The following is a 26,604-nucleotide window of genomic DNA, read 5'->3' as shown; positions in this document are numbered from 1 at the left end:
GGCTAAATTAGATTACTGTAATGGTCTTTATATAGGCCTATCTGAAAAACTACTCAACAGGTTGCAGATGATCCAAACTGCAGCAGCACGTCTTTTGTTGGGTATCCCATAACATTTCTCAGTCAGAAATTAGCTGTATAAAGTGCACTGGCTCCCAGTTAGGAACCGCATTATCTTCAAAGCCCTGTGCATTACTTACAGAGCACACCATAATACAGACCCCATCTATTTGAGGCGCCTGCTCTACTGGTATGCTCCAAAAAGGCAGCTACTTTCCGAAGGAGCTAAACTGCTAGCCACTCCGAGAGTCTTCAAGGCCAGATGAGGTGGCAGTAGCTTTAGGGCAGCTATCCCCAAACTCTGGAATAAACTCCCTTTTTGCCGTCAGATCCCTTCCAACCTTATTTGCACTTAGAAAGGTCTTGAAAACATGCCTATTTGATAAATAGTCATTTTATCTTCACAGAAACTGACACAGTCCACCGGTCAGTGCCAAGACACCCCCGGGTATTTGTGCACTTAACAAATCTGTTAACATAACATAACAATAATTAGACCAAAAGTCTAACTTAGACCAAAAGTCTAAATTTACTCCTACTAAAGTTAGACTTTTGGTCTAAGTTTGGACCAAAAGTCCAACTTAGACCAAAGGTCTAACTTTAGTAGTAGTAAAGTTAGACTTTAGTTCTAAACTTCTAGACTTTTGATCTAAGTTTACTTTTGTGAATCAGGCCCAAAGAGTCTCGAAAACTGGCCTGCAATGGACACCAGACATTCATTTCTGTATTCCTACTCACAAACCTCCATTATTGGGAGCTCTGAGCTGGATGCAAAACCCCAAAAAATGCCACAATGAGAAGGGAATATTAGGTCAGGGGGTGGCTTGAAGGAGCAGTTGGGTCTCACCCTCTTTGATGCCTGCAAATGGACCTTGTCCAGTAAAACCTGAACCTCAGTCACATCTCCACCTTCTGAATGTGCAGTCGATAACGTGTCAATGCTTTCTGCGTCTGCAAACCATTTCTAAACACCCATGTGACGTGCATAGAACCCCAGGCTACACACTGCAAGTCGCAAAACAGATTTGTGACTTTAGCAGATTGTGGTGCGAATTTTTGGATGCCTGCAAATTTGGCAGCTCAGGCTATGTGATTACAAAAAGCCTCTGCCCTTTTGGGTCTAATCTCTGTATCCCAGCTGTGCTCCACATCTCAGCTATGACCTCAAATCTTCAGCTCTGGATTTATTTGTTATTTTTTTAACTTTTATTTACTTAAATTTTCACAAAAGAGCATAAAGACCAAGTTAGCAGGAAATGAAGACAAAGACTAGAAGTAAGAAAGAAGGAGAGAAAGAAAAATTCAGTTTACTAGGGCGCATATCCCCCTCCTCTGCTACACCGACATGCAATCCCAACAGACAATGACAATTTCAGCCCTTTATTTGAACTAACTCTGGTGGAATGCAATGGGCAAGGGTTGAAGTACAATACATTGCCGACAAATACAGGCCATGATAAAAGCATAGCAATGTGCATACATACGTGTTTTCGCAGGGCGGCATCTTTCGCAGTAGCTGTATCTGCAACAGACGTGGCCTGGCAGCGCAGCACAGTCCTCATCATTATCACATACTATGTACGCTGGATTGTTACAGATACCCATTTCACCGCGATTAGGGGGGCACTTCCCATCCTGCCCTGCAAATGAAGACACACAGTGAGATGAAAGCGTTAGAAAGGCGAGGCATTGGTTATTCGACTGTCACCGTTCAATTGTTGCAAACATTCACATTAAAGAAACCTTGCATAACTGACCTTTCTTTACCAGAACACTGAGGTCTCAATTCATTGGGGGTGTGGTTCTTGTTCTCTCTACACCAGAGGTCTTCAAACTTTTTTTCTCAGAGCAACCCTAAGCAAAACGTTTTTGGGTCCCGCCTATTCTATCCCGCAGGGATAAATAGGCGAGATTATAGTAAGGGAAAAGAAAAGTCTACCTAGCTGCGGATCGTGTACAGTTCATGTGAGCTATGTGTGTGCACATCATCGCCAGCCACATCAAACACCACCATTTGTCTGTGCCTCGGCATCAGACTTCAAATGCTGCTGCTACCCCACCCCCGCATCAGACGTGAAAGGAATGCACTTCCCCACCCCTGCCACAGCAATGGCGAAAGCTTTTTTTTTTCTACATGGCTTTTTACTTATTTCCTGTCTTTCTCTGGCTCACATTTTACTTTCTTCTCTGACTCATGCTTTTTTGGTTAGATCGTGCATTTCTTTCCCTACTCTTTTGTCTGCTAGTGCTTTTTTTCCCCACTCTTGGCAGCTCAAGCTTTTTTCCCCCCACTCTTTCGTCAGCTCGAGTATCCCCTCCCCCACTCTTTTGTCGGCTCGTGCTCCCCCCACTCTTTCTCAGTGCATTTTTTCCCCCACGCCTCACACTGCTGCATGCTGCACACTGCTGCATGGCTCACACTGCTGTACGCTGCACACTGCTGCACGACACACTGCTGCACGCCACACACTGCTGCACGCCACACACTACTGCATGCCTCACACTGCTGCACGCCTCACACTGCTGCACGCTGCACACTGCTGCATTACTCACACTGCTGCATGCTGCACACTGCTGCATGCCTCACACTGCTGCATGCCACACACTGCTGCACGCCTCACACTGCTGCATGGCTCACACTGCTGCACGCCTCACACTGCTGCACGCCTCACACTGCTGCACACCACACACTGCTGCATGCCACACACTGCTGCACGCCACACACTGCTGCACGCCTCACACTGCTGCACGCTTCATACTGCTGCACGTTGCACACTGTAGCATGACACACTGCTGCATGCCACACACTGCTGCATGCCACACACTGCTGCACGTCTCACACTGCCGCACACCGCACACTGCTGCATTACTCACACTGCTGCATGCTGCAAACTGCTGCACAACTCACACTGCTGCACGCCTCACACTGCTGCACGCCTCACACTGCTGCACACCTCACACTGCTGCACACCTCACACTGCTGCGTGCCTCACACTGCCGCATGCCTCACACTGCTGCACGCTGCACACTGCTGCACGACACACTGCTGCACACCACACACTGCTGCACGCCACACACTACTGCACGCCACACACTGCTGCACACCTTACACTGCTGCATGCTGCACACTGCTGCATTACTCACACTGCTGCATTCTGCACACTGCCGCTCGCCTCACAGTGCTGCACGCCTCACACTGCTGCACACTGCTGCATTACTCACACTGCTACATTCTGCACACTGCCGCTCGCCTCACAATGCTGCATGCCTCACCCTGCTGCACACTGCTGCATTACTCACACTGCTGCATGCTGCACACTGCTGCACGCCTCACACTGCTGCACATCTCACACTGCTGCACGCTGCACACTGCTGCATGCCACATACTCCTGCACGCCTCACAATGCTGCACGCCTCACACTGCTGCATGCCACACATTGCTGCATGCTGCACACTGCTGTATGACACACTACTGCACGCCACACACTGCTGCACGCCAAACACTACTCACAATGCTGCACGCCTCACACTGCTGCACGCTGCACACTGCTGCATTGCTCACACTGCTGCATGTCTCATGCTGCTGCACGCCTCACACTGCTGCGCACCTCACACTGCTCTATGCTGCACACTGCTGCACGACACACACTGCTGCACACTGCCCACTGCTGCATGCTGCCCACTGCTGTAGAACACACTACTGCATGCCACACACTGCTGGACGCCACACACTACTGCATGCCACACACTGCTGCACGCCACACACTGTTGCACGCCTCACACTGCTGCACACTGCTGCATTACTTGCACTGCTGCATGCTGCACACTGCCGCATGCGATCACACTGCTGCACGCCTCACACTGCTGCACGTCTCACACAGCTGCATACTCACACTGCTGCACGCATCACACTGCTGCACACCTCACACTGCCGCACGCCTCACACTGTTGCATGCTGCACACTGCTGCACGCCACACACTGCTGCACGCCTCACACTGCTGCATGCCTCACACTGCTGCATGCCTCACACGGCTGCACACCTCACACTGCTGCACACCTCACACCGCTGTATGCTGCACACTACTGCATGACACACACTGCTGCATGCTGCACACTGCCGCACGCCTCACACTGCTGCATGCCACACACTGATGCATGCCTCACACTGCTGCACGCCTCACACTGCTGCACACTGCACACTGTTGCACGCTACATACTGCTGCACACCAAACACTGCTGCAGGCCTCACACTGCTGCACACCTCACACTGCTAAACGCCTCACACTGCTGCACGCCACACACTGCTGCATGCCTCACACTGCTGCTCGCCTCACACAGCGGCACGCCTCACACTGCTGCACGCCAAATGCTGCTGCACACCACACACTGCTGCACGCCACACACTGCTGCATGCCACACACTGCTGCATGCTGCACACTGCTGCATGATGCATACTGCTGCACGACACACTGCTGCATGCCACACATTGCTGCATGCCACACACTACTGCATGCCACACACTGCTGCACGCCTCACATGCTGCATGCTGCACACTGCTGCACTACTCACACTGCTGCATGCTGCATACTGCTGCACGCCTCATACTGCTGCACGTCTCACACTGCTGCACGCCTCACACTGCTGCACACCACACTGCTGCATGCCTCACACTGCTACACGCCTCACACTGCTGCATGCTGCACACTGCTGCATGACACACTGCTGCTGCATGCCACACACTGCAGCACACCACACACTGCTGCATGCCTCACACTGCTGCACGCCTCACTGCTGCATGCTTCACACTGCTGCAAGACACACTGCAGCATGCCACACACTGCTGCACGCCAACCACTACTGCACGGGACACACTGCTGCACGCCTCATACTGCTGCACGCCTCACACTCCTGTACGCCTCACACTGCTGCACGCCTCACACTGCTGCATGCCACACATTGCTGCATGCTGCACACTGCTGTATGACACACTACTGCACGCCACACACTGCTGCACGCCAAACACTACTCACACTGCTGCACGCCTCACACTGCTGCACGCTGCACACTGCTGCATTGCTCCCACTGCTGCATGTCTCACTGCTGCACGCCTCACACTGCTGCACAACTCACACTGCTGTATGCTGCACGACACACACTGCTGCATGCTGCACACTGCTGCACCCCTCACACCGCTGCATGCTGCACACTGCTGCATGCTGCCCACTGCTGTATGACACACTGATGTACGACATACTACTGCACCCCACACACTGCTGCACGCCACACACTACTGCACGCCACACACTGCTGCACGCCACACACTGCTGCACGCCACACACTGTTGCACGCCTCACACTGCTGCACACTGCTGCATTACTTGCACTGTTGCAAGCTGCACACTGCTGCATGCCTCACACTGCTGCACGCCTCACACTGCTGCACGCCTCACACTGCTGCACGTCTCACACTGCTGCATGCCTCACACTGCTGCACGCCTCACACTGCTGCACACCTCACACTGCAGCACACCTCACACTGCTGCATGCTGCACACTGCTGCACGCCACACACTGCCGCACGACTCACACTGCTGCACGCCTCACACTGCTGCATGCCTCACACTGCTGTATGCTGCACACTGCTGCACAACACACACTGCTGCATGCTGCACACTGCTGCACGCCTCACACTGCTGCACACCTCACACTGCTGCACGCCGCACACTGTTGCACGCCGCATACTGCTGCACACCAAACACTGCTGCAGGCCTCACACTGCTGCACGCCTCACACTGCTAAACACCTCACACTGCTGCATGCCACACACTGCTGCATGCCTCACACTGCTGCTCGCCTCACACAGCGGCACACCTCACACTGCTGCACACCAAATGCTGCTGCACACCACAAACTGCTGCACGCCTCACACTGCTACACGCCTCACACTGCTGCACGCCACACACTGCTGCATTCCACACACTGCTGCACGCTGCACACTGCTGCATGATGCATACTGCTGCACAACACACTGCTGCATGCCACACATTGCTGCATGCCACACACTAACGCATGCCACACACTGCTGCACGCTTCACATGCTGCATGCTGCACACTGCTGCATTACTCACACTGCTGCATGCTGCATACTGCTGCAAGCTTCACACTGCTGCACGCCTCACACTGCTGCACACCACACTGCTGCATGCCTCACACTGCTACATGCCTCACACTGATGCATGCTGCACACTGCTGCATGACACACTGCTGCTGCATGCCACACACTGCAGCACACCACACACTGCTGCATGCCTCACACTGCTGCAAGCCTCACTGCTGCATTCTTCACACTGCTGCAAGACACACTGCTGCATGCCACACACTGCTGCACGCCAACCACTACTGCACGGCACACACTGCTGCACGCCTAACACTGCTGCACGCCTCACTGCTGCATGCTTCACACTGCTGCAAGACACACTACTGCATGCCACACACTGCTGCACGCCAACCACTACTGCACGGCACACACTGCTGCACGCCTCACACTGCTGCATGCCTCACACTGCTGCACGCCTCACACTCCTGCACGCCTCACACTGCTGCACGCCACACACTACTGCACACCACACACTGCTGCACGCCTCACACTGCTGTACACCTCACACTACTGCACGCCTCACACTGCTGCACACTGCACACTGCTGCATTACTCACACTGCTGCATGCTGCACACTGCTGCACAACTCACACTGCTGCACGCCTCACACTGCTGCATGCCTCACACTGCTGCACGTCTCACACTGCTGCACGCCTCACACTTCTGCACACCTCACACTGCTGTATGCTGCACACTGCTGCACGACACACACTGCTGCATGCTGCACACTGCTACACCCCTCACACCGCTGCATGCTGCACACTGCTGCATGCTGCCCACTGCTGTACGACACACTACTGCATGCCACACACTGCTGCACGCCAAACACTACTGCACGCCACACACTGCTGCACGCCAGACACTGTTGCATGACTCACACTGCTGCACACTGCTGCATTACTTGCACTGCTGCATGCTGCACACTGCTGCATGCCTCACACTGCTGCACGCCTCACACTGCTGCACGTCTCACACTGCTGCATGCCTCACACTGCTGCACGCCTCACACTGCTGCACACCTCACACTACTGCACACCTCACACAGCTGCATGCTGCACACTGCTGCATGCCACACACTGCTGCACGCCTCACACTGCTGCATGCCTCACACTGCTGCATGCCTCACACTGCTGCACGCCTCACACTGCTGCACACCTCACACTGCTGAATGCTGCAAACTGCTGCATGACACACACTGCTTCATGCTGCACACTGCAGCACGCCTCACACTGCTGCATGCCACACACTGCTAAACGCCTCACACTGCTGCATGCCACACACTGCTAAACGCCTCACACTGCTGCACGGCTCACACTGCTGCACGCTGCACACTGTTGCACGCCGCATACTGCTGCACGCCACACACTGCTACACGCCTCACACTGCTGCACGCCTCACACTGCTGTATGCCTCACACTGCTGCACGCCTCACACTGCTGCATGCCTCACACTGCTGCTCGCCTCACACTGCGGCACGCCTCACACTGCTGCACGCCACACACTGCTGCACACCACACACTGCTACACGCCTCACACTGCTGCACGCCACACACTGCTACATGCCACACACTGCTGCACGCTGCACACTGCTGCATGATGCATACTGCTGCACGACACACTGCTGCACTCCACACATTGCTGCATGCCACACACTACTGCATGCCACACACTGCTGCATGCCTCACATGCTGCATGCTGCACACTGCTGCATTACTCACACTGCTTTATACTGCTGCACGCCTCACACTGCTGCACGACTCACACTGCTGCACGCCTCACACTGCTGCACGCCTCACACTGCTGCACGCCTCACACTGCTGCACACCTCACACTGCTGCATGCTCCACACTGCTACACGCCTCACAATGCTGCATGCTGCACACTGCTGCATGACACACTGCTGCTGCATGCCACACACTGCAGCACACCACACACTGCTGCATGTCTCACACTGCTGCATGCCTCACACTGCTGCACGTCTCACACTGCTGCATGCCTCACACTGCTGCACGCCTCACACTGCTGCATACCTCACACTGCCGCAAGCCTCACAAAGCTGCATGCTGCACACTGCTGCACGCCACACACTACTGCTCGCCTCACACTGCTGCACGCCTCACACTGCTGCATGCCTCACACTGCTGCATGCATCACACTGCTGCACACCTCACACTGCTGAATGCTGCACACTGCTGCACGACACACACTGCTGCATGCTGCACACTGCCGCACGCCTCACACTGCTGCATGCCACACACTGCTGCACGCCTCACACTGCTGCACGGCTCACACTGGTGCATGCTGCACACTGTTGCATGCCGCATACTGCTGCACGCCACACACTGCTGCATGCCTCACACTGCTGCACGCCTCACACTGCTGCACACCACACACTGCTGCATGACTCACACTGCTGCTCGCCTCACACTGCGGCACGCCTCACACTGCTGCACCCCACACACTGCTGCACACCACACACTGCTGCACGCCTCACACTGCTGCACGCCTCACACTGCTGCACGCCACACACTGCTGCATGCCACACACTGCTGCACGCTGCACACAGCTGCATGATGCATACGGCTGCATGACACAATGCTGCACGCCACACATTGCTGCATGCCACACACTACTGCATGCCACACACTGCTGCATGCCTCACATGCTGCATGCTGCACACTGCTGCATTACTCACACTGCTGCATGCTGCATACTGCTGCACGCCTCACACTGCTGCACGACTCACACTGCTGCACGCCTCACACTGCTGCACGCCTCACACTGCTGCACACCTCACACTGCTGCATGCCTCACACTGCTGCACGCCTCACACTGCTGCATGCTGCACACTGCTGCATGACACACTGCTGCTGCATGCCACACACTGCAGCACACCACACACTGCGGCACGCCTCACACTGCTGCACGCCTCACTGCTGCATGCTTCACACTGCTGCAAGACACACTGCTGCATGCCACACACTGCTGCATACCGCACACTACTGCACGTCACACACTGCTGCACGCCTCACACTGCTGCATGCCTCACACTTCTGCACGCCTCACACTGCTGCACACTGCTGCATTACTCACACTGCTGCATGCTGCACACTGCTGCACACCTCACACTGCTGCACGCCTCACACTGCTGCATGCCCCACACTGATGCACACTGCTGCATTACTCACACTGCTGCGCGTCGCACACTGCTGCACGCCACACACTGCTGCATGCCTCACACTGCTGCACGCCACACACTGCTGCACACCTCACACTGCTGAACGCCACAAAACACCACCACATCACTCAGGGACACCACCATATCACTCTAGGACACCACCACATCACTCTAGGACACAACCACATCACTCTAGGACACAACCACATCACTCAGGGACACCACCACATCACTCAAGGACACCACCACATCACTCAGGGACACCACCACATCACTCAGGGGCACCACCACATCACTCAGGGGCACCACCACATCACTTAGGGGCACCATCACATCACTCAGGGACACCACCACATCACTCACAGACACCAACACATCACTCAGGAACACCAACACATCACTCAGGAACACCACCACATCACTCAGGGACACCACAACATCACTCTAATACACCACCACATCACTCTGGGACACCACCACATCACTCTAATACATCACCACATCACTCAGCCCAACCACATCATCACTCAGCACCACAACAGCATCACTCAGCACCACAACAGCACTGTTCTTGCTTGCTACCAACAAGCATTGCCATAGCCAATACAACTCGCATTAGAAAGTGTAAGCTATTGGCTTGCGTTGTGAATAACAATGCTATTAATTTATATATTTTCAAAGCCAACACATATTAAAAACAAATGTCATGTACAATACCAATAGCTCACACTTTCCTAATGCGAGACCTATTGCAGTGCAAATGCTTGTTGAAGTTGGGTCCCCCTTCAAAACTTTGTGGCAAGGACTGCGGGAGGGGCAAGGCTGAGCATAGGCGGCTCTGGCTTAAGAGATCATTTATGGGGGACTTTTTATTTAACTGCACCGGCACTAACAATATGCGCAGCCCTGAGTGCCAGTCTATCTCTTCTGCCGTCTGGAAACATGCCAATTAAACAAGCTATGGTTTCCAAACCATTTTCATTTACAAGTACTTGCTGAGGCATTTGCGACCCCCTGGGAATACAACCACCGCCCCCAGGGGGCACACACAATTTGAAGCCCTCCTTCTAGCCATTTCTTTTATCCTGTCTAAGGTGGGGCTTGTTGCACTCCACTCACTGGGGTCAGATGGGCTGAACACTTTTGCATTCTCCAATGTCACTTTCACAGTCACTCTCATTTCTTCTCTTGCACAATCAATACCCTCTGGTGTCTCACACTGGACTCCATCCCCTGTCTCATATTTACTACTGTCTTTCACATAGCCTTGCCCTCTGCTCTCACACTCTCAGTATACTGTTGTTACTCATAAAGACCCTGTCCTCACCACTCTAAAAGTCTTTGAACTCTTGTCTCTCTTAATGGCTCTTCCTCATATCTGCGTACCCCTCTCTCACAAGGTCTCACAGTTTCAGTTTCCACCTCATACATTCTGTGATCCTTCCTTATTCATACAGTTCCAGCCCTCACTTCTCTCAAAACCTGTTCTTCTTTCTTTCCCAATTTGTGCCCATGCCTCTTTCACATTCTCTGCCTTCTTCTTTCTTTGACTTCACTGCCCTTTATTTGCTCACATAGACTCTGACATCCCATTTCTCACACAGAGACTTGGTATCATCTTTTCTCATAGTATCCCACAGCTTCCCTCTAATATTATCAACCCACTCTTCTCGCACAGACACTGCTCTCTTGCTTCTTGCACGGTTGCTGCATCTCCTCCTTGCACATTCTCTACCCTCACTCCTCTTCTCTATCTCAAACAGTTTTTGCTGTGTCTTTGCTGACATTATTTGCCTTCACCTCTCTTAAAGTCTCTGCACTCTTCTCTCACACAACATCAATCTGTATCTTATGATCAAATTCTTTGCTCTCTCTTCTTGCTCACAGACTCTTCGCTTTCCACTCTCATGCGGTCTCTATGTTCAATTGTATCACAAAGGGCCTGATTTTGAGTTTGGTGGCTTGGTTATTACTCCATCACAAACATTACGGTTATCCATACGCTTATTCACAAGTGCATTATATCCTATGGGGCTTGTGTTCGAAATGGGGGTCTCTAGCTGGCAGAGGTATGCACCTTAACCAAGTAGGCACTCTTCCTTCTAGTTACACTTCTAAAATAACCCCTGCTCACCCTCTTGCTAGCTTGGCATGAGCAGTCAGGCTTATCCCCGAGGCAATGTGTAAAGCATTTGCACATAACACACAGTAATACAGTGAAAACATTACAAAAAGATACCACACCAGTATTAGAAACATAGCCAATATGTATCTGTGTAAAACAAGACCAGAACAATTCAAAAGCAGCAAACAGTTATCAAAATGTGAATAATGCAAAAATAGACTTTAAATACAGATCCTTGATGATGATAGTTCCGTCCGGGGCTATTATGGCATCATGAAAAAACAAATCCAACAGTTCAGGCCGACTGCAAAGTTGAGGCTCAACTACGGTGTCGGGAAGACCCACAAACAGTACCTTGAAAATGTAGTGCATTGGGGCCCTTGCGATGAGCTCGGAAGTGCTGGGGTCAGCTGACATTGGTTCTGAAATTTGGTGGAGAAGTCGTCAGGCCCTTGAAGTCACACGCGTTGCAGATCGAACTCTGTAAGGTTGAAATCAGGAGGGCTTGCGTTGGCGGCGTCGGGGCTATGGTGTGAAGTGGAGCGATGCGGCTTGTGGCGCCCCCAGGTTGCGGTGCAATCAGCTGCTCGGTGATGGTGTCCAGCGGCGTCGGTGAGATCAAGCCAGCAGTGCGAAGCAGGGGATACTCAGTGCGGTGCAGTCAGTAGATCACTTTCACTATGATCCAACCTGAAGCCCTCAACTCTCATTTTTTCTTATCACTGCTTTGTTATTGCGGGCAATGGTCTAGACAGCAGTGTAGATGCATGTAGCCTTATGGTGCTACAAGGGCTACATTTCCACTCCTTAACTCCAACACACTTCTGCCTGCCATCACTTCATCCGAAACCAGCCGATGACCCTCGATGACAGGCCACAGGAATGTTGCTTGCAAATTGACAACCAAGCTGACTGTTGGTCTTCTGAACATAAATTAGCTCCTCTTGGCCTCAAAGTGCTCCTTCATTCTGTTTTCTTTCCAACTTAGCTAAAAGTAAGTGCAACAATGTAGCCATAAATTCTCAGTTGCCTATTTTTGGTGAACAGCCTATGCCAGGGTTCCTTGTGTTAAGGCTCTGGAGGATCATGAGCTAGTGTTAGAAGGCAAATTCCTACCAGATAGCCTTGTGTGCCAATCTAGACTTTGGCCAGAAACATTGTGGACATAATTTTCTGCTGCAGCGTTTGCCAGCCATATGGTGATTAAGCTCACTTGAGTGTTAGCACCAATAAATTTAGCGTACTTAAAGTTCTCTTATTCTCCTTTTTCACACTTTTACATCATTGATGTGTCTTCTATCCCTTTTCCCTCTATCAGAAAATATCATTAGTAGTTATCACCACACCAGTATGTATACCTTAGTAGGTTTTTCAGTAAATATGAATGAGTTCGATGGACCAACCAGTCCCACCTTAGCTGAATTCCACAGGTCCACTGGGCGGTGCTGCAGACAGCTGTTGGCAAGAGGTATTGCTACTGATAGTTAAAACTATGACTTGAGGGTATGTGGGATAACCTAAAGATGGTGCTGGCAGAATATGTCTCTTTAGTCTGCATGCGTTTACAACGTGCGCCATTACACCTCACTTTATACTCCGCAAAATCTTTTACAACGCAGGGCTTTACAATGCATTCCATTACAACGCATTAGCCATTACAACATAATTTTATTTCTAACTTCACTGGGGCCCTGTAATGGGGAATGCGTTGCAATGGTTTGCGGTGTAAAGCCCTGCGTTGTAAAAGTTTTTGCGGAGTAAAAAGTGCGGGGTTATGGACTGCATTGTAACGCAGTCTTTGTAAAGGATGGTTACCGTACTGGCACTTTGTGACGAATGAAAAGCGACTTCAGACCACTGATGTGCCATTCGAGGACCAAGTCCTCAGAGCCTTTCACCACATGTTACTCAAGCACACTCTAAGGAGCTTTAATATGGAGAGATTGCTCACATCAGCAGCAGAATTGGATGTAGCCTTCTAGAGGTAACATCAGCGCTTGCACTGATGTACCCTTGTGTGCAGCATACCACTTTAAAAAACTGTTCTCTTTGCTGAGACTGGAAAGAACTTTCAGGTTTTGTCCACAAAAGGATACCATCCGAGCTAAAAGAAATCAGGTACAGCCAAAATAAGGCAACAACAGTGGTGCTGAGGTATTCTGGAGCTGCCCCTTGAAAAGTAAAGTCTAATATATGTTAAAAGATGGGTCATCTCCGTATCAACAAAACAAGGGGGAGAAAGAGGGAATTGCTTAGGCTCCGTATTCCATATAGAATGTTGTTAAACAGACCATAACAATGTCACTCATAGAGATATAAAAGAAAGTGGAGTTTGGAAATTGACTTGAAACAATGGTCATTCACTATGCACTGATATCAGAATCAGTCCTCAGTAAGCAAGTAGTCAGCATAACTTTTTAAGATCCTGGTAAGCTTACTTTATTGATAAATGCTCACCTGAGTATAAACAATATGTCCCAAAACATGAAGAACAATGTGATGGCAAACATCCCTGAGGGGCTGGTGGCTTACTAGTTGGTGTTAGAGTGAGTGAAAGAATGATGATAAAAGCAAAAGACGTGAAAAGCCCAGTTTTACTCTAGGACCGTCGGTCTTAAGATGCACATACTTATGAACATTCTTTGAATAATCTGAAGGTACAGAGACGTGGAGCTATTTAAACCCCATTGGCCATCGTCGGGATAAGGAAATTGATGCAGGTTTGTTTGCCACCATTCATGAAAAGATCTGAGTTTAAGCTGTAAACAACGAGATCAGCGGAGGAGAGTGGACTGCACTGCACATGAGACTGCAATAGGGAAGTAAGGATTCCATTTATTCATGGTTAATCGCAAAGCCTGTCACAAGTAAACGATCACCAGTCTAAATCACCATGAAAGTATGATTCTTACGACTGTGTTATTTCCCATTAATAAGTTAGAATCCTTAATTAAAGGTAGTTAACATAAGAGCATGCTACAAGACTGAGGGGATATTCTCAAGAACGTGTGATAATCATCGCAAAATTAGCTTAACGCAACTCTTCACATTGCAGTCCATCGTGGGAAAATAAAGCTGTGTTAACGTTGTATTCTTAACACAGTGGATAGTCTCACGATAACGCATCGACCGCGTTAAAATCAACGCGACGCCTAAAAAATGCAAAACATGAACGCAAAAAAAGTGGCAATGTCACAACCCGCGATACAAAAATCAGCGATAACCAGCGACAGGCCTGCAAGTCCCATGCACCATGTGGGAAAATGCACCATAAAAGCAGAGAAAAAAACTGTGAGATGACAATGTACGAGTACAACCTCGGGGAAACCCACTGTGAAACTGCATCTCCCCTTTACATTGCAGAGGGATAATCAACACCTCCTGCAGAGCACACCCTACATCACCTCAGTGATGATGGAGACGACCCCCAGGACAACAACTACGACAAACTCCAACGATTCATGGACAACCTCCGCATCCCACCTCCAGTAGCAGGGCAGTCCAGCATCATCGAGGTGAGCTCACCACCTGCGCAGACCACACAGCAGGAAGCACACAGCACCTCATCTGGTTCCCAGCACCTCATCGAAGAACACATAGCGTTACAGGGCCATGTTTGAGACCGCCAGAAGGAGATGGCTGAACAGGTGCCGTGGGATTCGACCTCATGGCAGCCAAACTAAATGCTGAACATGGGTGTATAATGAATATGGACCCCGTTTGATGTGGCAGGGAGTACTCTCCGAGAATATCGACTAAACTATTACTTATATGAAGAACTTCAAAATAGGAATGGATGCAGTTCTCACCTTCTATTTGGAAAGTTATTGACCTCTGGAATTGGCATTATAGACTGTTGATGCATTCTTTTTGATTTATATGCCCTGAAGAAGGAGATTGTGCCCCATGACGAAACACGTGTTGGCATTGGTTTTTCCATTGGCTACGTTGATGTGAATTTGATGAATATTTACGAAGAATTCTCTGATGTATGACGAGAAAAGATGAAGGAAAATAAAAAAAGGAATTGACTTTTTGGACTATTGAAAGTACTTTTATTTTCTCTAAAGACTTTATGAAGACCTTTTGTGCTCGGGAACTATCTACCCTTTGCTTTCGAATCCTCTGATTCCACAGAAGATTCTCCTTGGGGACGCAGGTTGCCGCTTTCCCCTGTTCCCTCGAGCCATCTCACTATATTAGTTGCAATTGCGCAAACACTACCCAGCCACCCTTTGTTCTGTACTGCCCATAAGGACCACTCACACTCCCTAACGGACACCCACATCATGCCCTCAAACAATCCATGCAAAAACCACAGTTGATGGACAGAATGCAGAACAATGTCATACATTCACCCCAGTACCGAGATCTGGGCCTAAATCCATTGTTTTTTTGCACTCCACACCACCCCAGTTCAGACATGGCCATATGCAAATCAGTCTGACCCTGTGCCTCATGGGAACAGTCCAGCCCGAAATGCCAAGCCATGCCTTCCCTGGACCTGAAACAAGCTTCTGAGGAACGGTTTCTGGCATTACAGCCGTCTTCAGCCTGGCTTGCTTGAATCCAGTGGTGTGGAGAGCATGGGACTCACGTCTGAGCATACCCATACCACTCGGGGTGACAAATGCAAAAACCACAGTTGATGGACAGAATGCAGAGCAATGTCATACATTCACCCATGTGCAGAGATCTGGGCCTAAATCCATCGTTTTTTGGCACTCCACACCACCCCAGCGTTACAGGGCCGTGTGTGAGACCGTCAGAAGGAGATGGCTGAACAGGTGCGGTGGGATTCGACCGCATGGCAGCCAAACTAAATGCTAAACATGGGTGTCTAAGGCCCATCAGGACCACTCACACTCCCTAACGGACAACCACATCATGCCCTCAAACAATTCATGTCTGGCTTCGCTGGAGTCATGACTCGGAAACAACAACCGTCTAGTCAGAGTGGCTACAGACATGTAATTTGTGATTTGGGAAACATAAGGAGGGTTATGGAGAACATGGAGTGGATGCAGGCGCAAAGAATGGCTACCACAGCTGCACAAGAGAAAGCTGTAGATGGGATCTTCCATGCCCTGCAGATCCTCATCATGGGAGTGAGGCCACAAGACATTGCACAGATGAATGCTGCTGCTACTTCTATATCCACATCTCCGGCCCCTGATGTGTCAGTCACACAGTGCTGCAGACCAAACACCACCACTCACTGGTAAGGCACATGAAACGTCAGAGGACGAAGATGAGCATGAACAATCATCTTGCACACAATGTCTGGGCTGTACAGGAGCCTTCCACCTGTGATGTCCAGGCACCTGAAACGTGACTTCAAGACGCCAAATGTGCATTCCACGATGCCGCTGGTGTGTGTGTGGGCCACTTGTACTAACTCTGGGCCGGTGTGTTCCGGGCTTGGAGGGGTGTCATCATTCACGGGCAGAGTGCATATCCTTGATCACCTGTGACGGTGCAGAGAGACATGAGTCAATAGTTGGTTCTGCATGATGTGTTGGCAGGGTCACTGGTTCATAGGTGTGTGATATGTGTGACGTAGTGATTCCTGTTTGACATGTACTGCTTGTAGCAAAGGAGCGACATCAATGTGCATTATGTAGCCTCACTTCTATCCTCCCTCCCCCCGAGCCTTACTACTATTGTGCGCAGCACGGTTTCATCACTTGCACTCCTAGGGCACACCATTTTCATACCTGTGTGCGCATGTCCACAAGCCTGACAACGATACTGTGATGTTGTGCATTGAAGGTGGGCCGCCACGTATGTGTAGGCCTTTGGTAAGTGTAGGGCGGACACAGATGTAGAGTTCATGGCTGTCTGAACTTGCGATGCGGTTGAGGGTAGACCTTTGGCTTATGCTGCAGTAATAGTGACACACACAACAGTTGGCATGTATGATCACGGACCCCGAGCAGGCTTGTGCTGCTTCAATTAACCCTTTGGCCGAGCCCGCACTTAGTGGGCATACTACATTGCAACATTGTCCATTGCGGCACGGGTGGCGCCGACACTACAACAGAGACACATGCATTGGTTACTTCCTTGGCAAGGGCAAAACTCAACCATGCCCAGAGCCCCGGGTTGATGAACCACATCCCTACGCTGGACTTTCGTACGCCAGTCCACTTCGCTTACGCTTACAGGGGGTTACGACACAGCTACATGTCTCAGGACTACCCCACTACCTGAGGTGACATGGTTGCATCCGCTGTACTCAGCACAATGTAATGTGGTAGGGCCCGGGGCCCTCATGCATACATAATGACCACACAAACACACTTAGATAGTTTGGGGGACTGGCTATGGGCAAGTGCGCCCAGCCCCTTTTATTGCCAGGGTCAAATGTCCAGTGATGCCTGTGATGGATGGGTGTGGGGTGAGTGTAAGCCATCACTCAGGGGGTTGTTGGTGATGGAAACAACTACAACAGTGATCAGACAATCAGAAGTTCAAAGTTCAAACAGCAAGGTTCCATGACTTGAGCTGCACAGAGTTAGTGGCCCCGGATGCACTTAGGGACACAAGAGCTGAGTGGATCCTCGTCGATGTCCAAGGAGAATGTCGTGTAGTGTTTCGGGGGACAATGGAAGGTGTTCTTCCAGGGCATGATGCAGAGGGCAGAACCAAGCAGAAACAGGCAATATGGAGTAGATGAATGCTACAGGCTCATTTTTACCACCACGTCAGTATCAGCTACATGATGTTGAAGACAATCCCCAGGCCATAGACTCAGACGCCACCAAAGTTCAACCTGAGAGTGTCCATGAATTTCGGGGCACAGAGTTAGTGGCACCAAAGCTGAAAGGGGATGCAGTCTGCGATGAGGCCTGTAAAATCATATAAACTCTGCCATAAATAAATCAAGACTCAGTTACCAATGTGAGACCTACTTGGCCGCAGTGTAGGCCGGAGGCAGCGTTCAGCAAGGGCCCACTGCCACATGTTGTTGGCTAGCAATGCACAGAGTTGATGGCACTAGAGCAGTTGTTGGTAGTGTTCGATCACCTCCGTAACGATGATCCTTTTTTCTTCCAGACTGAACCGCGTCTTCCTCTTACTCCTCTCCTTGCGTACAATGATATGTACTCTGCCATTGAGAAATTAAGACTCAGTTCCAAATGTGTAACCTACTTGACCGCAGTGTAGGCCAAAGGCAGTAGTCAGCAATGGACCACAGACACGTGCCATTGGAATGCTATACACAGAGTTGGGGGCACCACATTGAGGAAGTACAGTGATATCAAACGTCCCATGAACATATGAACTCGACCATCATGATATCAAGACTCAGTTCCAAATGAGTGACCAACTAGACTGCAGTGTAGGCCTGAGGAAGTGGTGGAGTACGTCAACGAGAAAGGAGTGCCGGGGGCCTGGTCTGAGGAGGCTGCCACAGTCGTAGGCCTCGGGCTTGGAGCTTGCACCGGCACGTGGTGGGCCCTCTTTGACACACGCCTGTGTCAGCAGGTGACCAGTGAGGCCTGGATGCGCAGGGGTGGGCAAGACGGGTCTGGAGACCAGCGGCCTGTGGTGCAGCAGGCGCTCAGGATCGCAGGCACCACCGCTCAAGGTGTCAGCCTTATGGCGGGTGAGAGGTGCTGCCCTGGCAGACACGTTGGCCATTCCAGAAGAGAACCACGCCCACAGCTATGTGCTTTTTATTCACACCCCTACGCTAGCCTGGCGTATGCCGGGCCAGCCCACTCCGCTCACATTTACAAGGGGGGACGTAACAAGCAACATTTCCGCGATCTTCCCCACTGGCTGAGGTAATATGGTTGCTTACACTGTCCACTGCACTCCAAACACCAGCAATATAATCAGAATGTATGATGTTACTATGCCATACATTACCACACAGTCGGGTACAATGCAGACGTTACATCGTCTGCGTTGTTACCACGCATGGCTTTACACCGCAAGACGTTTCTATGACTTGCACTCGATGGCGCGCTGGACTTAGGAATAGTATAAATTACTATTCCTACTCCAGTTAGCGCAGCAGTAGAAAATGTGTTGTGTTTAAAATCCAACACATTCCTTGGTGTTGCTCTCCATCTAGTGCAAGTCGTAGAAACGACTTGCGATGTAATGCCATGCGTGGTAACAACGCAGACAATGTAATATCTGCGTTGTAACCTACCCGTGTGGTATTGACAGCGTTGTAAACACTGTTTCCCGTCTGGCCAGCACATCCACGCCACACTTGGCATTGTGTACATGCTCATTCATGGGTCACTTGTCTCCTTTGCACATGCCTGGTTCCCACCTCTACCCATAATCTGCTATTGTGCGGCTGAAGTGCCATGCCGTTGATGGCTTATGTACATGGCTAACCCAGGTTACCACAGTAAGTTGTGCTGTCGTGTCTGGTAGGGGGGCATGTTGTTTAGCATGTTGTATGTGAATTTGTAACATGTGCATTCCCACAGTTATGAGTTGCATGATTGTGGAGTTGAGGTGTGTAGTCTATTCATTTGGTACTTACCAACAAGCAGTGCATTTCCGTAGGTGCCATCCTGGAAGTGCTGGTTGATGATGGACTATTGGAAGATGTAGGAATCATGCACACTGCCGGGGTAGTTGGCGACGGCATTGGTGAAGAGACCCCGGTGGTCCACCATTGCCTGCACATTGATTGAATGAGTGTGCTTTCTGTTGCGGTAATTGTGTGCAGTGTCAGCAGGGGGCACAAGAAGGACATGTGTGCAGTCAATTGCCCCCAACACGTGCGGATAAGCCAGCTATGGTGTAGAAGCCTTGTTTGGTTGCTAGCTTTTCCTGCGCAGTGTTGGGGAAATGAAGGTGCGGGGATACCAAGCTGATGATGGCATCCAAGACAGTTGTGATGAACTTTGATAGGGCAGGCTGTGAGACTCCTTAGACTCTGGCAGTTGTTGGTTGGAAGGTACCAGAGGCTAATAGATGCCGCACAGCCAGCAGCTTTGTCTGCGGAGGGATGTTGGTTGTCCGCTGTGATAGTACCGTCAGCCTGTGGGCAATGGTGTTCAGGATGCGGAGGATGGTTGTTCTTTTGAGCCTATAGTGGGCAATGACATCCTCTGGTGTTAAGTCTGTGAGGCTGGAGCATTTTCTGAAGGTCCGCTGTCTTTGTCTGTGTTGACTCTGTGGAAGTCCGGGGGAGGGATGCGGGGGTGGGCCTGGGGGTGGGGGCGGTGGGTGTTGTGGCCCTCTTGGGGTTCGGAGCTGCATGATTAGTAGCTCCATGGCATCTGTTGTTCTTCAGGTGTGGCCCTGGGCTGGGCTCCCTTTTATGGTGCAGGTGGTCGTCAAACTTTACACCAGGTAAGAGCAGGTGTTAAATCCCAGCTGCTAACGTGCCGTATCTCATGATTTGTGATCTAATCGCCTATCTGGCTGGTCGTTCAGAATGTTGCGAAGTGGTGTTGTCGCTGCTTTTTGCACTGGAACGCCTACACTGCATATCATTAGCGTTAGTTGCTGGTGTCATCTGTGGCGATGTATTTGCGTCTGATATGGCAGGTAAACTGTTGATATCGGCTGTTAGCATCAGCTTGTGAATAGCGTGATACATTTATCACCATTTTGGCTGCGATAAAGTGCCTCTAACTCGGTGATGAGTCCTTGAGAATATGCCCCTGAGTTTCGGATTGTAAGATTGTGTTTTGTCTTCTTTCTTTTCACCACTTGAACCCCAACCACTGCACTACCTACACCTCACTGTTTTTTGTGCTGCTTAGAAGTTCCGGTTCTGTTCTGTTCTGTTTCATTAAGAATGTATAAGCTGGATTGTAAAATTCTAGCACCAGGTAGTTTCAAGGCACATTAGCCATGCCGAGAAGTTGTGATACTCTCCGATTAAAGATGTAGCATCCAGTTTCAAAAGTATCAGTACATTCAATTGGTAATATCCCACAAAATGTGTAGCAAGCCTCCTAAGGTGTGCTGAAACTCAACCTTGGCATATGGAATTTCTTCTTGGACAGGTTTTCATGAACATCTATGTTGTCATGCGCAGAAGGGGCTCAAGGATGGGGCTTACCCAATGCTTAATTTGTGCTGGTGCTTGCAGGTGTAAGGGGCTGAAAGCTTTCTTAAGGAACCAGGACTTATTTTTTATTGTCAGTCTTTTGACATTGAACAAGAGAGAAAAGGCAGCAAATGGGGTAAAAAAGAGGTAGATGAAAAATCAATGACAAAGGTAGAAAGAAGGGATGAAAAATATCCTGCAAGAGTGAGGCAAGCGGCCAGGGAGAGTGTGTTGGTGGGTGAAAAAAGCATGTAGTAACATCAAGACTAAAAATCTTGGTACTCAGTAACCCTATATTTAGCAGCAACCTGCAGCAACTGAGAAACATTTGGGCCCAGCATTTATTCTTTTACAAATTAAGCACTGGGTTTCTCTCTCCAGCATGAATACATAGACAATTATCAACAAGCTGCCGCTGATCCTTTATGCAAATGTCTTTGCTTTAAAGTGGGAAAAGAGTAGAATTGTGGTGCAGTTTGTCCCTGATTGTGTTATTCACTGGTTAGATGGAGTTGATCTTTGATTTTGCCCTCTTTAGTTCAATAGTTTGTTTAATGCTTATTTTTACTCCTTTGCTCTATCAGGGACCACATCATGTGACTCATAGTACATTCCTGTATACCGTCAGGTTATTGCCAGGTGACATAGGTATTTAAGTATTTGGACATGACGTTTCAGCCCTGTAGATGTTTGTCACTGGACATTCTTCAGGTCCTGGCTGACATTAGTTCCGATCTGGAGCATGTGGAGGGGGGAACTAGGAAAGGGGTGCTAGGAAGGTTTAAAGAGGATAAGTAGTTTCTTAAGAGCAGGATTGTTTACTTGTTGACAGAACAGGGCCTCCATTGTCTCCATTGAATACAAGTCAACACTTGAAGAGAATTCCTCTTGAACAAAAGGCAGAATGATTAAGCAATGATGAGTGTAAACAGGATTATTTTATTCTACACCTTAATCCATTAACAATTGATATTTGTACTACTTAATTGGACATTGTATTTTATAAACACTGAATGGTGATTGAGAAATCAGCTAGGCAGAGATATAATGGGCCTGAATATTGCCCAGGGTGCAACTGTAACTTCGGCTTTATGGTACAAAACATATATTTCTATTTGGTACACCTGAACAAAATACAAGAATGAATTTTGAAATTATATCCTGGATATGAACATTTATGTTTGCTGCTGCAAATAACATTCAGTTCACCAAAAAGAAATTGCAAAGTCCCAGAATTCTTATGCGACATGAGATATAATTTCTTCGAATCCTCTGGTGACGTCACATCAGTGGTATCCTGTGTAGATAGCCTAAAGCGGCAAATAACATTCAGTTCACCAAAAAGAAATTGCAAAGTCCCAGTATTTTAATGCGACATGAGATCTGATGTCCTCAAATCCTTTGGTGACATCAGATCAGTGGTATCCTGTGTAGATAGCCTAAAGCCTTATTATTTTTGGGATGCTGAGACCTTTTTATATTTTGGTCTTTGAGTCACCTAAGATGATATCAAGAGGCTACTCCTTATTTCTCAACCTCCTAAAAACAGTACAAATCAGTTCACTTGTTTCTTGGTGGAACTTGACACAACCAGCACATGATGTCAATATGTTTACCATGTCACTCTATCAGAGTCCAGAGCTTCTTTACTGACAACAGCCATTCACCCAATATTGTGGGTCTTAAGTGAAATCTTCAGCAATTGGTAGGGGTACGGAGGAGAAACCTAACTCTATAGTGTCTCAAGCCCAGTCATTTAATCATTGGCTTATCACTTAGGGCATGATTATGAGTTTGGCGGTATGGGAGAGGGGTGGCACGCCGCTGTCCCGCCCCCGCTTCCAAACTCCACCGCCGACCGCCTTCTGGATTACAAGTTGTAATCCGGGCAGGTGGCCCTGCAGCAGCTGGCCAATGGTGTTTCCTTTCTAAGACTCATAGGAGAGCTTTAGAAAGGCAGCAAATTGTGACCGCCACAGCGTATTCCAGCACATGAACTGTAAAGTCTTTGCTGTGCAAGGACTGGGGGTGCAGAAAGACAGGAGGGCACACCGTGTGCCCGATGCATGCATCCATGTGCACTGGGACACCAGGTGGACCTATAGGGCCCTTAGTTTCCTCACCACCCCCCTTTTCACTGCGGGCTCACCATCACGAAAAGGAGGGCAGCGAAGAAACTCATAATATACTTTGTGGTGCAGCAGCTGCACCACCAGCATATTGTGTCCTCAGACTGCTGCAAAACTGCCAGGGATCGCGGATCCTTGGTGGTAGCAGCAGTCCTATGGTAGTCCGACTGCCAAAGTCAGAATACAGAGGTCGGACAGCCTGTGCCGCAGTTGCCACACCACCCCGCTGGGTTTGGTGGTCCATCGGACTGCCAAACTCAAAAGCAGGCACTTAGGCTTAAGTTGTCTGCATATATGTATAATCGTACTATGTGTGCCTATATATTGTGCACATTTTTGCATGAACCCTACAAACGTCAAACCGTTTATTATACAGGTTTTGAATAGTTACTGGTATAATAAGTAAAAAATGACAACCCTCATTGAAGCCTGATGCAGTAAATAAATAAAACTGCCTGGTTGAGTGGGGATGTGAGTGAGCATGAATGAGGGATGGTGTGAGTGTTATGCTTGTGAGTCTGCCACTGAGCCTAGCATGCAGGAGGTAATTCCTGACACCCATGGCAGAATGTCATTTCAGAGGAAAACGTTTTCACAAGGGGCATTTGTGGTAAAATGGTCCCTAGATGGAATTATTGACATATCGGACACCGTTGCAAAATGCGGGCACCGCCATAGTAGATGTAATTCTTAGCATAAGGGGAACTCATGACAAAATGCTACTACTGGCATACTGGGCATCATTCTTGGCTTAAGAGATACACATGGCAAAATGTTGGCACATTGGAGATAATTCTTTGCATAAAGGGCGTCCATGGTAAATGCTGGTGCCAGTATACAGGACCTAACGGACACTTACGGCAAAATGCTGGTGGTTGTTGGTTGGAAGTAACTCTTGGCATGCTGTGTACACATGGCAAAATGCTGGTGGTCTCTTATGGTACATAAATCTTGCCTTAAAAGGCACCCATGGCAAAATGCCGGCATTGTCACACAATGGGCAATTCTTGCCATAGGACACACTTCTGGCAAAATGAGGCACTAATACTGGAGGTAAATCTTTGCATTAGAGAAGACAACTATGAAGCATGGGGGGCAAGTATCCATGACGCAAAGCTGAACTTGACAACCTGGAAGTCATTGTTAGCATATGGCCCACATATGGCATACGTATGTAATGCAATCCATGCCAGAATTCTCAAGAAACCAATCAATTTATCAATCAGGATTTGTAGAGCATGGCTGCATCACCCATGAGGGTCTTGAGATGTTGGCCCTGGTATATCATATGACGTTTTCGGCTTATGGGTATCAACTGGATGGGGGGGGGGTCATCCATGTCAAAATTCTCGCTCTGGCACAACAGAAGTATAGATATACAGGGGGCACCCAATGCACATTTGAGAAATGCTGGTTCTTTCTCATACAAAGTTGACAGCTCTGACGTGAAGTGCTTATTGCTCATACTCTGACAGTGAAAGCGCATCGTTCCCCCTAATAAGTGTTGGTACTGCTGAATTTAAAGTGCAGAGGAATGCTGATAAGTAATCTTATCTCTGAACCAAGGTATTGCAGCTTTGTTGAGTAATGTTATAAGTGTCTCTCTAAAAGTGTGCTAGCCCTTTGAGAGGAGCAGTCAGCTTCCTGCACTTTCTGCCAGTCAGTGCTTAATTTGTAAAAGAATGAGTGTCAAAACTATGCTATTAAATGGCTGTGCACCGAACAGGAAGCCAGTGTAGTCTTGAATCCACAACATGCCTCTTTAATCCACTACCAGACACTCCTTGTCCCCTTATTTGACTGTTTCAGGTTCCTGCTTTCTCCCTTTGTGACAAGTTTTCCGTCTTTCTCGTCCTCCTCCTTTCCCCTTCGTGTGTTTTCCCGTCTATTGCTCTCTATAAATGTCTGATGAGGAAAAATAAGAGCTGGTCCCCCACAATGAGTGTCAGTGGACCCCACCAGCAACCCCTTGATCAAATTAAGCACTGCTGGCAGAATGCAATATACCTACTCAGGGGGGTAATAGGCCAATCAGACTCTTGTGATTCTTAAATCTTTTGCCCTCTCTGCTGAGACTACTCTCTATCTCTAAGAAATCACCCTCTCAGAAAGAGATGAACAAAACCTGACCCATAAAACATCCTCCTGCTCATTGCACCAAAGCCTTCATTGTACAAAAAACAACAAAAAAACGTTTTTATTGCTTTTGCCAATGCTTGTTAAGGAATGGCCCTGCCTATTCCAAGTATTTAATCCACATATTGATTTCAAACCATGGTGGTGATTTTTTTCTTCAATAACAGAGGTTAACCACTGGAAAAAGAGTGAGCAGTGAGATAAATTGTGAGCACTGTGTATAGCTCACAATGACTGGCCATCAGCCGAGTCCTCAGCTCCCTTGGGTGACATAAAGGGATATTTTACACACTCAGGAAGGTGTTTGGAGAGGGGAAGTCCAGCTCGGACAGAAAGCGCTAGGCTTGTGTACGTAAAGGGCGGCACTTGTGGAAAAAAGACCACCCGAGCCTCAGGGCCCGAATTGCTAAAGCGTTTTGATAAATACGAAAAGAGATTATTACTCACGTAGCGGTTTTGCAGGACGTCGGGTGCGTTTATGATCATGATCGTGGCCGTGGGTTGGGTTTTCCTCCGAGTTACCGCACAGCGATAGGATGAGCAACGCTCCCATCAGGATCACGAGGCTCCACTCTCTCTTCATGGTGGCGCTGGGATCTGTTTGAGTGCAACCCTCGCCGAGTCTGCTTTTTATTGTCTCGCCAGGGGAGGGCTGGATGGTTACTGGGTAAGGACGGTCACCACGTGGCTTCACTTCTTCCCCTGGATGTTTCGTAACCCATCTGCCTCCAGTGAAACTGCCACCGCCAGCAGCGGTTTCATTTGGACGTGCATCACAAAAGAGC

General features: G+C 49.4%; 1 long non-coding RNA gene across 1 annotated transcript in view; it reads right to left on the bottom strand.

Annotated features, from left to right (window-relative positions):
• The window catches only part of LOC147706156 (uncharacterized), a 43,978-nt gene extending 17,537 nt beyond the window's left edge, over positions 1-26,441 (bottom strand). Inside the window, exons 1-2 of the long non-coding RNA XR_015297619.1 lie at positions 26,267-26,441; positions 1,544-1,699 (exon numbers count right to left, since the gene is read on the bottom strand). This is a non-coding gene — a long non-coding RNA (uncharacterized LOC147706156). The remainder of the gene's footprint in view (positions 1-1,543; positions 1,700-26,266) is intronic.
• Between the last annotated feature and the right edge of the window lie 163 nt (positions 26,442-26,604).

The sequence above is a fragment of the Lissotriton vulgaris genome, chromosome 7, assembly GCF_964263255.1.
Source record: "Lissotriton vulgaris chromosome 7, aLisVul1.2, whole genome shotgun sequence".
NCBI classification, from domain to species: Eukaryota; Metazoa; Chordata; class Amphibia; order Caudata; family Salamandridae; genus Lissotriton; species Lissotriton vulgaris.
This window is presented reverse-complemented; position numbering and strand designations above follow the sequence as displayed.